Source organism: Cyprinodon tularosa, unplaced genomic scaffold (genome assembly GCF_016077235.1).
Source record: "Cyprinodon tularosa strain WSP-4 unplaced genomic scaffold, ASM1607723v1 ctg1324, whole genome shotgun sequence".
NCBI lineage: Eukaryota > Metazoa > Chordata > Actinopteri > Cyprinodontiformes > Cyprinodontidae > Cyprinodon > Cyprinodon tularosa.
Window position 1 is genome coordinate 56072 of NW_024038142.1, and position 15363 is coordinate 71434.

Sequence of the window (15363 nt, forward strand, 5' to 3'; positions counted from 1 at the left end):
TTGTGCTGGGTTTCACTTTGATATGAGCAAGATATTTGATGTGGAAAAAATGTGACATAAAAACGTACCGATAACGGGAGGTGAAAGTTAAGTAGACTTATCAAAAATGTTTGCTACTTGTTTGTCTTTACATTTTGTTAAAACTGTTTTAACTTGAACATCACATGTTCGGCTCCTGTTGTTCATTGCAATGTTATGTAACTTACTACATAAGATTGATCAGTCGTTGAATGATGTAATGCCTAAAGCTAACTAGATGCTGAACACAGACTGGTTGTAATGTTTGTCAGAGAACAGACTTTTTGTTTCTCTGACTGGAACAGAAACGCTCCACATTTCTCTGTTCTCAGAGGGTTTCTGCTGTTTGGGACTGAGGTCAGTCTGAGTCTTTCTGAACCTCATCTGATTCTATTCACAGTCTGGATGGTCCTCATCAGTCTGACTGTCTGACATGGTCAGATGGATCTCTGTGGAGAAATGTTGCTCTTCTGATTCAGAAGAAGCTGAACTCCCAATTCAGCTTCACAGAATTGGGAGTTAATATTAAACTGTTTGGTTTGTGTCAGAAGATGAGCTGAAACTCTCTAGATCAGCTGCAGTCTTTGGAGGCCGACCTGACTGACACCACATAGAATATTAGCTTATAGTCCCCTTTCAATATTCATAGCATCAAGTTCTGCTTCTGTAGCAGGAGGGTTCTGTTCCTTAAATGATTGTTTTCTATAGAGCAGAAAACCACCAACTAAAGCCAAAACAACAACGATTCCAACAATGATTCCAGCTATCAGTCCCGCACTGTTTCCTCCACCCTTGTTTCCTCCATCCCTTTGTAGTCCTCCCTTGTCCAGTCAGTCTGATCGATGCAGCATAGATCTTTTTGAACCAGAAGAGCCTCTGAACAGTGTTTCTAGCTCATCCCCCATCATGCAACCACCGCTAGCGAGGTTTTGATGCGTCACACGTAAGGATGCGTTTTGAAGGTAATTAAAATAATCTGGGTTTCTACTTAACTATGGCTATAGAACCTTTTAATGGACAGCAAAGCCTTCAGGTCTTTATTGCAAAGGTTTTAACCTCATTGACTTCAGAGTCTCAGCAAACTTTAGCAGATATGATGGAGAAAAGTTATGAAGGAAACCTTCATGCTCCATTATTCAGGGGTAACCATAGCAACTGATTCCAACTTGCACACAGAGCTGTTTTCACTCTTCCTGATTCAGCCGGTATTCAAACCCTGATCCCTGAATGACAGACACTGACTGACCTAATTTACCTGATTTAAGTCATTTAAAACGCAATAAAGGGATATTTTCTCTGATTGGTTCCTTTGTGTGCAGGTGGTGGGTTGTTAGATCTAATCTGGTTGATCCTGTTCTGACAGGCTCTGATCTAAAACAGAAACTATTTTTGTTCTGTTGTCATTTACAGGAACATTACTGGCAGCAGGTTTAGTTTTATTTACACAGAAACCAAACTGACTTTACAACAAAGCAGGTTAACCAGGATGGTTCCTTTATTATACCTGCCAGCCATCTTTAAATGTAGGGAGATTTCTAGGCTCTAGAACAACCAAAGAATGTGGGGTTGTACTTCATATGGGGCCCACCCAGATAATGTTGCTTAAGGTCCTTTTGTTGTGTCGTTACACCATTGGCCTCAGGCATACAATAGATTCAGTGCAAAAAGTTCCTTCCAGGTGGAAATAAAGTATGTGGGTTCAGCTGGTGGACGTTTTTCAGTATTCATAGGATGAAGTTCTCTTTCTGTAGGAGGTGGGTTCTGTTCCTTTAAATTATTGTCTGTTGTTTCAATAGAGCAGGAAATTACCAACTGGAGCCAAAACTCCAACAATGAGTCCAATACTGACTCCAGCTATCAGTCCAGCCTTGTTTCCTCCATTCTTGTTTCCTCCATCCTTGTTTCCTCCATCCTCTTTTTGTCTACCCTTGTGTCCTGTAGAACAGAAGCAGGTGTTAGTCTGAGCCGTCAGGTAGAACATGTCTGAAGATCATCATCTTCTGCTCTCAGAGCAGCTGATTCTACAGTCTGATCAACATCTTTAGGAAAAACACCAACATCCATTTACCATGAAGAACCAGGAAGCTGCTGGAGGTTCTGATGGAGAGACAATCAGACTCACCTAGAAGAACATCCAGTCTGATGATGCAGATGGGATCACCTTTTATTTCAGATCTCTTCCTTCGTTTATTTCCTCTCTGATAAACTCGACACTCATAAGTTCCAGTATGATCAGTCGTCACGTTCATCAGAACCAAAGATACGTCTCCATCCTTCATCTCTCTGTCCTTTAGATCCACCCGGTTATGATAAAGTGGATGCTGGCCATCAAGTTCAAACCTGCCATCTCGATACAGAGCAACTTCTTCTCCCAGATCATTTCTGATCCACTCTACAATTATAGCAGGCTGGTTTTCCTTGGTTCTACATGGCAGAGTGACGTTGTCTCCAGGTTCTGCAGTGATCTTAGTCACATCTGAGAGGAAACAGCAGAGAACAGAGAGAAACCCTGATTAGACATCATGGAGCTCATTGTCTTCGAATGGTGGAACTGAACCACTTCAGGTTATGCAATAATAAAAAACATGTATTAGAAACATTATTAGACAATCAGAAATATCAACAGAGAACCTCATCACTCATGTCTAACAGTTAGAGACTCTGTTTATGACTTTATGTTTATGTCTTCTAATGGTGGAACTGAACCAGTATTGATGGTGAACATCTCTACAGTTCAGGTTATGGAATGATAAAAAAACATTTATTAAAAACATTAATAGACGATGAGGAATATCATCAAAGAACCTCATCACTCATATCTAACAGTCTGTTTAGGAGTTTTTTAAACATAAACTAAAGGCCAGTCTGTGGAACAAATTAATGTAGGAGGGAGGATAACCGTTTCATTTTTAGGGTCTGTGGGTGGTAAATAAATTTCCATTTTTAGTCTTTTGGTTATTCCGATGACAGCTGGAGATAGGCACCAGCACCCTAATTGGGACAAGCGTGTCAGATAATGGATGGTTATTCCGATGCTGTGAAACGTATTAATTTATAAAAGGATTAAGGTTGATGTTTAGGTTTCCTTCTATTTGCCCTGTGCTTCATTTAAATAAATGTTTCTATAATTTCAGCTGCGACTCTGCAGGAACATCTACAACTACAGGATTATTTTAACACACCCTATGAATGCATCTTAATAAACACAAACCTCTCACCCTTATCTATTAATTTCTTATTCAATACAGACCAAATTTATTCTGCTTGAGATTCAAATTCCTAAACTGTATTTGGATACCTGAGAGCAAGAATTTCTGTGTTCTTAAACCCTCATGCTGTTGCTGTTAAATGGAAGAGGACCTTCCATTCCTTGTTAATGCTGACTTTAAGCCTTCAGGTAAATAGTGCAGATCCAAAGTTATTTGAGACGAATGGTGGACAGGAGTAGCTCAGTTAAACACACAGGGGTTGTTTTTTTTACCTGTTAGCTCAAATAATCTAAAGTTATTGCCTGATACAGGAGCATCTGAATCATTCATGTCAGAATCTGCTTTGCTGTTTCTTTCCATCCTCTTATAGCGGCCATAGTGTCTCAATCAGAGGTTTTATTTTGGAACTGTTTCTGACCCTTTTGCAGAGATAATGATAGCTGTCTGTCCATTACTGAAAGTGGAAAGTGTGTCTGACTTTAGCTCGTTTAAACACTTTGGTAGCTGGATGTGTGGCGGGATGCTGCACCTACTGCTGTGGTTTGAGTTTCTTCCTTATTTGCTGTATCTAATGTTACTCTAGTTTCTAAAATGCTTTTCCTGGAGTTAACAACTTTTCAGGAGCCTTTAATTCTTTAACAAACTTCTGGTAAATAATGCAGTAATTTCATACCACGACCTTGTTTCTTATTATTTAAGTTAACCAAAACCTCACATCTTTGCCTCTAGGTGGCGCCTAAAGACTGACTTAGTATGAAAATAATATGAACTGAACAACTGCAAGAACAAGGTGTTTCTGTAAGAGGAAGACTGATTTGATATATACAGTATAATTTACATCCCCAAGAATTGATAAAGAGCAACTATAAAAGAGAATAAAAAAAGGAATCCTTATGATTATCAATAAATAAACTTCAAGCTATATAATGTTCTCTGTTTTCACAAATCCACTAAGAGCTATTCAGACGTTAGTAATCATACTGTTAAAATGGAGAATTAGTAGACTTTTAACCTGGTTCTAAAACTCAGGGAGAAAGAACAATACATGGAATTAATTCATAATCAGGTTACATTAGCGTGACCTCGGAGATATTAAAGACATATTTATAGGACCCTTTATAAATTAGATCATTCCAACATGACCTCACTGCAACTTACACATCTTGGAACAATTACATTTCTTGACTTAATGAAAATCCAGAGATATTCATAAGTTTAACATGAAATAATTTCAGTCTCTATGGATCAGGAAGTAATCAATCATCAATGACTTCCTTCTTCAGTGAGCTTTGCAACACTTACTCTGCTACTTAAACCAGATAAAGCTGGAAATGAGCGCTTTTTCATTCAACAACAAAGGACTCTGGACAATAGAGCATTCAAGGCCATGAAGATAAACCCTGGAACACATGAAACCCTATTGTTACTCCTCTAGAGATAATCAAGGCTCAACGTCGTTCTTTTGGTCTTAACAGCCATTTATTGTGGACACGTCTTATAAAGCCCCAAAAAATGCCGTCAGAACTAAGAAGGGAAACAGAACCCAAATTAGCTCAAAACAAATATAAAGCTTTACACAAATAAATATAACAAAGTAAGTAAAACAAAGTCATACCTCATTGGCCGCATAAACTCCAGAGGAATAAAGATAACTTATACAGCTTTTCTTAGAAAATCAGTCTTAAAGCTTTCTGGTGAAACTCCTTGAAGAAACGTGTGCAAAAAAAAAAAAAAGAATTGTGTCAATCAATCTTCCCATGGGCAACAACGTGAAATGCGGAACAAAAAACATAGGTTCCTCCTTACATTTTAATGAGCTTTTTTAACCAATGTACATAAACATAAATTTACTGAAAGGTATTTATTTATTAATGATTGAACTTTCAATTTCAATGCTATTATGTATTAACTCTCGTTTTTAATTAAGTATTAGAATATTTAAATGAGTTGACTCTGATGGCAGCTACACCTATATTATAACTCCTTAAAAATATTAATTAAAGGGGAACTTTGTTTTTTTACATTGGGCCTTGTTTTATGTTATTCCATCATGTTCTACTCACCCATATGAGTTTAGTGTCATTTGGAGCCGTTCTGAAGATATTCCGTTAGGTTATATCCAAGTAACGTCTTCCTATGGGCAACGACTTGAAGGCACAAACTAAACTGTTCATGATTTATTCTTTATGGTACGCCAGCATTCATAACATGTAGGCGAATCACTGTCCCCCAGACATCCACCGTTAGATTTTTTATATTTATATTTTTTTAAAACAAAGCAGCGCGTATGTGATGTCATCCACGCGTCGGCTACCGTTCCTTCATCCTGTCCGCTGAACTGCTGCTAGTTTTCCTCACATGCCTGGAAGATGTCTAGTGCTGCTACCACAGATGATCTCGCTCTCCAAATGGAATTGAACGATTCAGATTAGCTAGAATGAATAGAAGGGGCATGCGCCGATGACGTCATACACGCTTTGCATTGTTTTAAAAAAATAGAAATATAAAAAATATGTCAGATGTCCAGAGATGGTAAGTAACGAAGTACTAATACTTCGTTACTGTACTCAAGTAGATTTTTCTGATATATTTACTTTACTTTACTACTTATTTTTATGGTGACTTTTTACTTCTACTCCTTACATTTTTACACAAATATCTGTACTTTCTACTCCTTACATTTTAAAAAATTGGCTCGTTACTTTAGTTTTGAATCATTTCAATGGAGTTACCGTTATTATTTTTCACGTCATCAATACCAAATTCAATCTAATTGGATGGGAATCTACGTTGCATTTGACGCACCACTACAAGATGAATCGACAGATTCGGCGGTATTCATTCGCGGCAAATCATTGCAGCTTGGTGGCGGTGGCGTTAGCATAGTAGCATGGACGACGAGATGATTGAAAATGAACACAACGGAGATCTAGTCCTATTGGCAGACATCCATTTAAAATGTAGGCAACGGCATGAAAAAAGTGGTTTCTACTTTTACTTTTATACTTTAAGTAAATTTACAAGCCTGTAGTTTGTTACTTTTACTTGAGTAAAGAAGTTTAATCAGTACTTCCACTTTTACCAGAGTATTTTTTAACACAAGTATCTGTACTTTTACTCAAGTACGGAAAGTGAGTACTTTTGCCATCTCTGCAGATGTCTGGGGGACCGTGATTGGCCTACATGTTATGAATGCTGGCGTACCATAAAGAATAAATTATGAACAGTTTAGTTTGAGCCTTCAAGTCGTTGCCCATAGGAAGACGTTACTTTTTACCAAAGTGAAATTATCTTGAAAAATTAAAAGCAAAGGCATTCCTCCATAGGATAGTCTGTACCTCTGCCTCTCACTGCTTCATCTTCCCTATGATAGAAAATGTTACAGTAATAATCTTATTAGGTATTTAACAAATAAAAGCAGAGTCCTCCTGATACTGACATGCTGGCTGCAGGTGTAGTGACTGATGGTTCAACAATGAAAGCAGAAAAAGACTCTGGGATCAGAATAATTTTGTTATCAGCAGATACTGTATCTAAATCCAGGTCAGATTGGAAGTCAAAAGATTTAGATCAGAGCATCTCTGTCTGTGGTGCTGTGGGCCTTTTTTTTCAAAAAAAAAAAAAATTGTCTCTATGGCTGCCTTCACACTGCATCCTGAAGTGACCCAAATCAGGTTTCTTTGCCCACATGTGACCTGGATCTGATCTTTTCATGTCTGACAGGGATTACATACAACATGCATTTATTACAAAATGTAAACCACACAGAATTGGATTTCACAAAAAAATAATAAATTGGAAGTTGAGCATTAAGGCTGCAGTGTGAACACAGCCTAATATAGTAGTAGTAGTTAGTATAAAACCATTGATGGTTGCTGAGAAAAGCACCAGAGGTTTACTTCAGGATATTTTAGTTAAAGACAATATTTAGACATTCTTCATCCCTGAGTAAAAACTTACCGACAGGAGCAGAAACCAACGTGGTGAAGGAAAACAGCAGAACAAGGCGAGCCGCCATTCTTCCTCATCCAGTTCAACTAGTTTGACTTGAATATAGTTTCATTCAAGATAAGTAGATTTTGCTGAAGAAAAGAAAAAACTGTTAGAACCTTAAAAGTCAACAATAAGGTAAGAAAGCTGAGAGAAACCGAGGCTTCGGCTGAGCGTCCACTGGTTTCTGTAGAAAATGGTGGAGCTCTGAGGAACCGAAACTAAATTCTTACCACAGCCAAGGTGTGCGCGCACAACAGTAAATATGACGTTGATTTCTACGCCCACAGCTTAGAAACATCAGGTCTGAATATATTAACTTTAGAGGAAATAACAAACATAGAAATGACAGTTTCTACAGGTATTATTGTGTTTCTATTCTACACATATTTAGATAAACTGTCTACAGTATGAGCTGCTTTAACTTGATTATTTTATCTGTTAGTTTCCTCTTTATCCAACATTTGGTAGAGATGTTTACATGTATCTACCTTGTATTTTTATTTATTAATTTAATAGGGACCAATATATGAAGGACCTTTACAGTATAGTGGTAGGCTATATTTATTTACAAACCGGATTCCAAAAAAGTTGGGACACTAAACAAATTGTGAATAAAAACTAAATAAAATGATGTGGAGGTGTCAAAAACAAATATTTTATTCAGAATAGAACACAAATCGCAGAACAAAAGTTTAAACCGAGAGAATGTATCATTTTAAGGGAAAAATATGTTCATTCCAAATTTCATGGCGTCAACAAATTCCAAAAAGGTTGGGACAAGGCCATTTTTACCACTGTGTGGCATCCCTCCTTCTTCTAACAACACTCAACAGACGTCTGAGGACAGAGGAGACCAGTTTCTCAAGTTTAGAAATAGTAATGCTCTCCCATTCATGTCTAATACAGGCCTCTAACTGTTCAATCTTCTTGGGCCTTCTTTGTTGCACCTTCCTCTTTATGATGCGCCAAATGTTCTCTATAGGTGAAAGGTCTGGACTGCAGGCTGGCCATTTCAGTACCTGGATCCTTCTCCTACGTAGCCATGATCTTGTGATTGCTGCAGAATGTGGTCTGGCATTATCTTGTTGAAAAATGCAGGGTCTTCCCTGAAACAGATGACGTCTTGATGGAAGCATATGTTGTTCTAGAACCTGAACATAGGTCTCTGCATTTATGGTGCCTTTCCAGAGATGCAAGCTGCCCATGCCACAAGCACTCATGCAACCCCATACCATCAGTGATGCAGGTTTCTGAATGGAGTTTTGATGACAGCTTGGGTTATCCTTGTCCTCTCTGGTCCGGATGACACGGCGTCCCAGTGTTCCATAAAGAACTTCAAATTGTGACTCATCTGACCACAGAATAGTCCTCCATTTTACCTCACTCAATTTTAAATGATCCTTGGCCCAGTGCAAATGGCTGAGCTTGTAGAGCTTGCTTAGAAATGGCTTCCTCTTTGCACTGTACAGTAGAGTTTCAGCTGGCAATGGCGGAAGGCACGGTGGATTGTGTTCACTGGCAACGCTTTCTGGAAGAATTCCTGAGCCCTTTCTGTTATATCCCTGACAGTAGCATTCCTTTTTGAGGTGCAGGGACGTTTAAGGGCCCGGAGATCACAAGCATCCAGTAAAGTTTTACGGCCTTGACCCTTGCGCACAGCGATTGTTCCACATTCTCTGGATCTGATGATGATGTTATGCACGGTTGATGATGATGATTTGCTATTTTACGCTGGGCAACACCATTCTGATATTGCTGCACTATCTTTCTGCGCAACAATGGTGAAATAGGTGATCCTCTTACCATCTTGGCTTCAGAGAGACACTGACACTCTGAGATGCTCTTTTTATACCCAATCCTGTTGTCAATTGACCTAATTAGTGTTAGTTGATCTTCCAGCTGTTCGTTATATGCTCAATATCATTTTCCCAACCACTTATTGCTACTTGTCCCAGCTTTTTTGTGACCTGTAGAGACTGTGAAATTTGGAATCAACATATTTTTCCTTAAAATTTTAACATTTACTCAGATTAAACTTTTGAGCTGTCATCTATGTTCTATTACAAATAGAAAATAGACATTTACCATCTTTACATCATTGCATTCAGTTTTTATTCACAATTTGTTTAGTGTCCCAACTTTTTTGGAATCCGGAATGTATTTATTTCTCAATTTTAGAGTCCTGCACTTCTGTCATTTAAAGAGATGTTGATGTATTAATGAACTTCTGGTCTGGTTCAGTGTTTTGGACCCTTTAAAGAACAAGGAAACTAAGCCTGGCTGTTATCAGTGATGCAGACATTTTGGAAATCAGAGAATTAGGAGGAAACACATTTTCAGGGGCCATCAATGTTTCCTGACCCAGAGTCTATAGAGCATCACTCTCTGACCCATCTGACCCCCCGTCCCTGATCAACACAGGTGTTAAACAGGTGCAGGTCAAGGCACCTTGTTGTCAAAAAATGAAGGAGCAGCTAAATATACGGTTCTAGAGAAACACATCAATACAAACAAACAATCCATAAAACATATAGAATCTATAATATAGTGATGAATTATAGGCAGCTATAAATATTTTTACATATTAAGGGAGAAGAACAGATGAGGCTTCATGCTGTAGTCAGTTTATTAAAAATCCTAAATAATCAAAGAAAGATCAGGAAATATTTAAATATATTCATCTGTAGGCTGAACATAACCAGTCTTGCTCATTTAAAGCTTATAGATTGACATGTTGCTTCACCAGATTATTAGTTCACATCTTGCCATAAGCCAATAGATTCATTATCTTCAATGCAGAAAAGTTTTGGACCATTGAAATGCAGAGACGTGTATGACGTCAATACAACCAGAGGCTGAAGCCTGAAGCTAAACAAAGATAGCTGACTGGATTTAGCTGGAATAACCTCCATTTCTTTTTGAAAAAAACAAAAGGAAGTGATTATTGGCTTTGGGGATGGGAAGAGGTTGGCGCGTTTGTAACGAACACATTTTGAAAGAACTTAATTTATCCCTTAACTCAGTTAGTGGTGAAACAAATCCAGACTGTGACACATGACAGCTGCTACTGCTGCTGTGATTGGCTAAAAGGGAGGCAGAGTTCACCTGGTGATCTACCCAATCAGCACCAAGAACTGTACTGAAAGTTCCTCCCTTTGGTGAACACTTTCCGCAGAAGCCTTTCCAGATGGATACTGTGTAGAGTTCAAGTTGAACTAAAGGATCAATCTGATAGATTATGCTTGGCTACTCACCAGCAGGAATTGATGCTGAATATAATCAACATTAATTGACTAAAGAGCAAAACTATTCAGAGAATTTATCCATAAATCTGGGCTGTTATACAGTCAGTTATAAGCACAATGCTGCCTGGATGTCCTTGTTATTATGATCAGTTAATGTATCACACTGAGGGAATTATTTTATTTTCTTCTGCTATCAACTATATTTTATCTGACTATCCACCTCACTGAACAACACGTCAGTAAACCACGTTCTGCTTTCTGATCTCTTGGATGTGGTTGCCATGGTAATCATTTAATAACACTGATCAGCTGGCTTACACAGTGACATGTTTCACATGGATTGTTTATGCTTAGATGTGGATGTAAAATGGGCAGAGCATCAGGCAGAGCCCTGGATGCAAACTTTATTTCATCCTTCTCCATTATGGGATGTTTGGTGCCACACTTAGTATTCCACTAAATGTTTAAAAAATGGAGTCCCAGATGAATCAGGTCCTTTCAAAAGGGAAATGAATGAGATAAGTAACATCCTGAGGGTTTAGCAGAAGCTCCTTTCCTGCAAGCATCAACATGTTGAATAAAGTGAGATGAAAAGATTAGAACCACAGAGGTGATTGTATACCTGAAGGTGGGGGCTGAGCTTGGAGAACCAGTTTCTATGTGGGCCACTCCTTACACCTATTAAAGCACTCGGCCTAAAGCCTGATTAGAAAGAAACAAGTTGAAGGGGAATCTGGGGAAATAGATCATCCATCTATAAGAATTAAAATGGGCAAAAATCTTCATGTTTTGGCTTCATTAACTTATTATATTTAGATGTTTCCTAATATCTCTGATTATTTTTTATCTTTGATAAACTGACTGCATCATGAATTCTCCTCCATTTTTGATCCATTAAATATGTTGATCATTTAAACCTATAATTCATTAATAAATCTTTTTACATATGGGCCGTGGGTTATTTATTCATGTTTAGTTGTGTTTCATTAGAATCATGCATCCAGCTACCGTTTAATGTTGTTACATCAGATTTGTTCACAATGATCTCCTTATGTTTAACACCTATAATGAACAGAGATGGGCTGCACAGTGCAGCAGTTGGTAGCATCCGGGTGCGATTCCCGGCCCAGGGTCTTTCTGCATGAAGTTTGCATGTTCTCTCCGTGCATGCGTGGGTTCTCTCCAGGTACTCCCGCTTCCATCCAGTGTTCAAAAACATGACTGTTAGGTTAATGGTTTGAATGGTTGTTTGTCTCTGTCTTTACCTGCAATAGACAGGCGACCTATCCAGGGTGTACCCCGCCTCTCGCCCGTTGACAGCTGGAGATAGGCACCAGCACCCCTCGCAACCCCAGCAGGGATAAGCGTGATGGAAAATAAATGGTCGGATGGATAGATGAACAGAGATGTGGTGGAGCCAGCAGGTTAGTCGCTCCAATACTGGACCCAGTTCAGCATATAGATCTGAGAGTGAAGCTTAATAGAGTCTGATCAGCTGATAATCAGTCATCATCCAGGGTCAGGACACATTGATAATCTCAGACAAAGCATTGCTTTCTAATTCTCCCATTTCCAAAGTCTCCAATGTTTAATCATCCATTGTGCACCTTCACACATCCAATGGCTCAGTGGTATTCAACTGTTTACAGCAGTTTGTGTGAATTCCTCACTATTTGTTCAATTAATTAATTTATCTGATTCACCCCATTGATCACCTGAGAGGAGGAAGCATTTAGGTTAACATAAGTGCTGACATCAGACTCATTTTGAATACAGCTGGCTTTATATTATTTATGGACCTATCAGACCCAAAATGCATAACACAGAAGTTTCAGATCTGAGAAAGTTGATCTATGATAAAAGTTTCAAATGAATCTCTCTCGTTCTCTGAGTCACCAGTCACCCCCCTCTCTAAAATGGTTTTACCCGTTCAGCTGGGTCAGAGTTGGTTTGATAGTTAGCATATTTCTAAGCCAGGTTTGTATTTTATTAAGTACAACCTTTGCTAGAGGCCAGTGTGATTTTTCAGGCGCAGGTGTGTGTTTAACTGACAGAAACATGGGTGTGCTTTAGGCTCCCCAGTTTCATCCATTGTGGCCAATATCTATATGGAGGAGGTGGAGAACAGAGCCTCAGCAGATACAAGGGAAACAACCAATTCACTGGTTCAGATACATGGATGGCTTCTGGGTCAAAAACCAACCCAGGAAGTTGAGGCATTCACCGATCACATCAACTCAGTGGACAGAAACATCTAGTTCATTAGAGAGGAAGCCAAGAATATGCTGCCTTTTCTGGACCGTGCTGCACATTGAGGATGATGGACGTCTTAATACTAAGGTTTACCGAAAAACCTGCACATACAGACCATTATGTTCAATTTAACTTTAATCACCTGCTGGAATATAAACTTTCTGTAATCAAAAGTCTGAGGTACCAGGCTGACAATATTCCCTACCAAGTAAAAAGCAGCTAACAATTAATAAAAATATAATTTTATCCCTGGTAGCCAACATCTGAGTAATGTGAGCAGTGAGGCTTTCAGATCGTTTAGTCCAGTTTCAGAATAGATTTAACAGCTGATTTATCTGTAGTGTTTCCAGTAAAGGTAACCAGGAAGTTATATTAACCCACTGAGGCTCTGATCAGTCCCACTTTATGTTCCTTAGATCAGCTCAGATAACCAGGGAGAAAATATTTCTAGTAAGAGTTTTTTTTTTACAATTTTTTTTAAACACTCCACACTGTTTATGAAGCTGCGCTCCAGACCTCCTGCTCAAAGCAAAGCCTCCATCCTTCGCTCTTCCTCCCCTCTTGCTCCGCTCCAACTTCCTCGGAGTTTGAGGTAAGAATGCGCTATATTATTATATTCAAAGCAGCAAAACAGGGTTTCCACGGATCATTACAAATAATTAAAAGTCATTACTTATTTTGTAAATTAAGGCCTTAATTGGCACTAATTAAATGTGATTATCGGGGCATTTGAAATGCTTTATTTAAAAAAAATGTTTATAAAGACAATTTCGTCAGATATATCGCGATTAGTTTGCTTGGAACTGCTTGCAGTTGGTCATAAAGCATTGTTTGGAAAAGAAGCTCGAGGCGGAGAAAAAGCTAGAGAACAGGAAAATGCACATTACAATAAAAGTGGATGGAAAACGAGGAATTCGGGACATGGCTGCAGCCTGTCGACGGTAAAGAGATGATTTCACCTTGTTCATTATTACTATCTAGCTAGCTAGCTAAATCTAGCTATCTAGCTATCTATCTAGCTAGCTAAATCCAGCTAGCTATCTAGCTAGATAGAAAGATAGACAGATAGATAGATAGATCTAGCTAGATAGATAGATCTAGTGGATGGAAAACGAGAAATTCGGGACATGGCTGCAGCCTGTCAATGGTAAAGAGATGATTTCAACGTGTTCATTATTACTATCTATCTATCTATCTATCTATCTATCTATCTATCTATCTATCTATCTAGCTAGATAGCTAGATGGCTAGCTAGATAGATAGCCAGCTAGATGGCTAGCTAGATAGATAGCCAGCTAGATGGCTAGCTAGATAGATATAGCCAGCTTGCTAGATAGATAGATAGATATAGCCAGCTTGCTAGATAGATAGATAGATATAGCCAGCTTGCTAGATAGATAGATAGATATAGCTAGCTTGCTAGATAGATAGATATAGCTAGCTTGCTAGATAGATAGATAGCTAGCTTGCTAGATAGATAGATAGCTAGCTTGCTAGATAGATAGATAGCTAGCTTGCTAGATAGATAGATAGCTAGCTTGCTAGATAGATAGATAGCTAGCTTGCTAGATAGCTTGCTAGATAGATAGATAGATAGATAGATAGATAGATAGATAGATAGATAGATAGATAGATAGATAGATAGCTAGCTTGCTAGATAGATAGCTTGCTAGATAGATAGCTTGCTAGATAGATAGATAGATAGCTTGCTAGATAGATAGATAGCTTGCTAGATAGCTTGCTAGATAGATAGATAGCTAGCTTGCTAGATAGATAGATCGCTAGCTTGGTAGATAGATAGATAGCTAGCTTGGTAGATAGATAGATAGCTAGCTTGCTAGATAGATAGCTTGCTAGATAGATAGATAGCTTGCTAGATAGATAGCTTGCTAGATAGATAGATAGCTTGCTAGATAGATAGATAGATAGATAGCTTGCTAGATAGATAGATAGATAGATAGCTTGCTAGATAGATAGATAGATAGCTTGCTAGATAGATAGATAGCTTGCTAGATAGCTTGCTAGATAGATAGATCGCTAGCTTGGTAGATAGATAGATAGCTTGCTAGATAGCTTGCTAGATAGATAGCTTGCTAGATAGATAGATAGATAGCTTGCTAGATAGATAGCTTGCTAGATAGATAGATAGATAGCTTGCTAGATAGATAGATAGATAGCTTGCTAGATAGCTTGCTAGATAGATAGCTAGCTTGCTAGATAGATAGATCGCTAGCTTGCTAGATAGATAGATAGCTAGCTTGGTAGATAGATAGATAGCTAGCTTGGTAGATAGATAGATAGCTAGCTTGCTAGATAGATAGATAGCTTGCTAGATAGATAGATAGCTTGCTAGATAGATAGCTTGCTAGATAGATAGATAGATAGCTTGCTAGATAGATAGCTTGCTAGATAGATAGATAGATAGCTTGCTAGATAGATAGATAGATAGCTTGCTAGATAGATAGATAGATAGCTTGCTAGATAGATAGATATATAGCTTGCTAGATAGCTTGCTAGATAGATAGATCGCTAGCTTGCTAGATAGATAGATAGATAGCTTGCTAGATAGCTTGCTAGATAGATAGATCGCTAGCTTGGTAGATAGATAGATAGCTAGCTTGCTAGATAGATAGATAGCTAGCTTG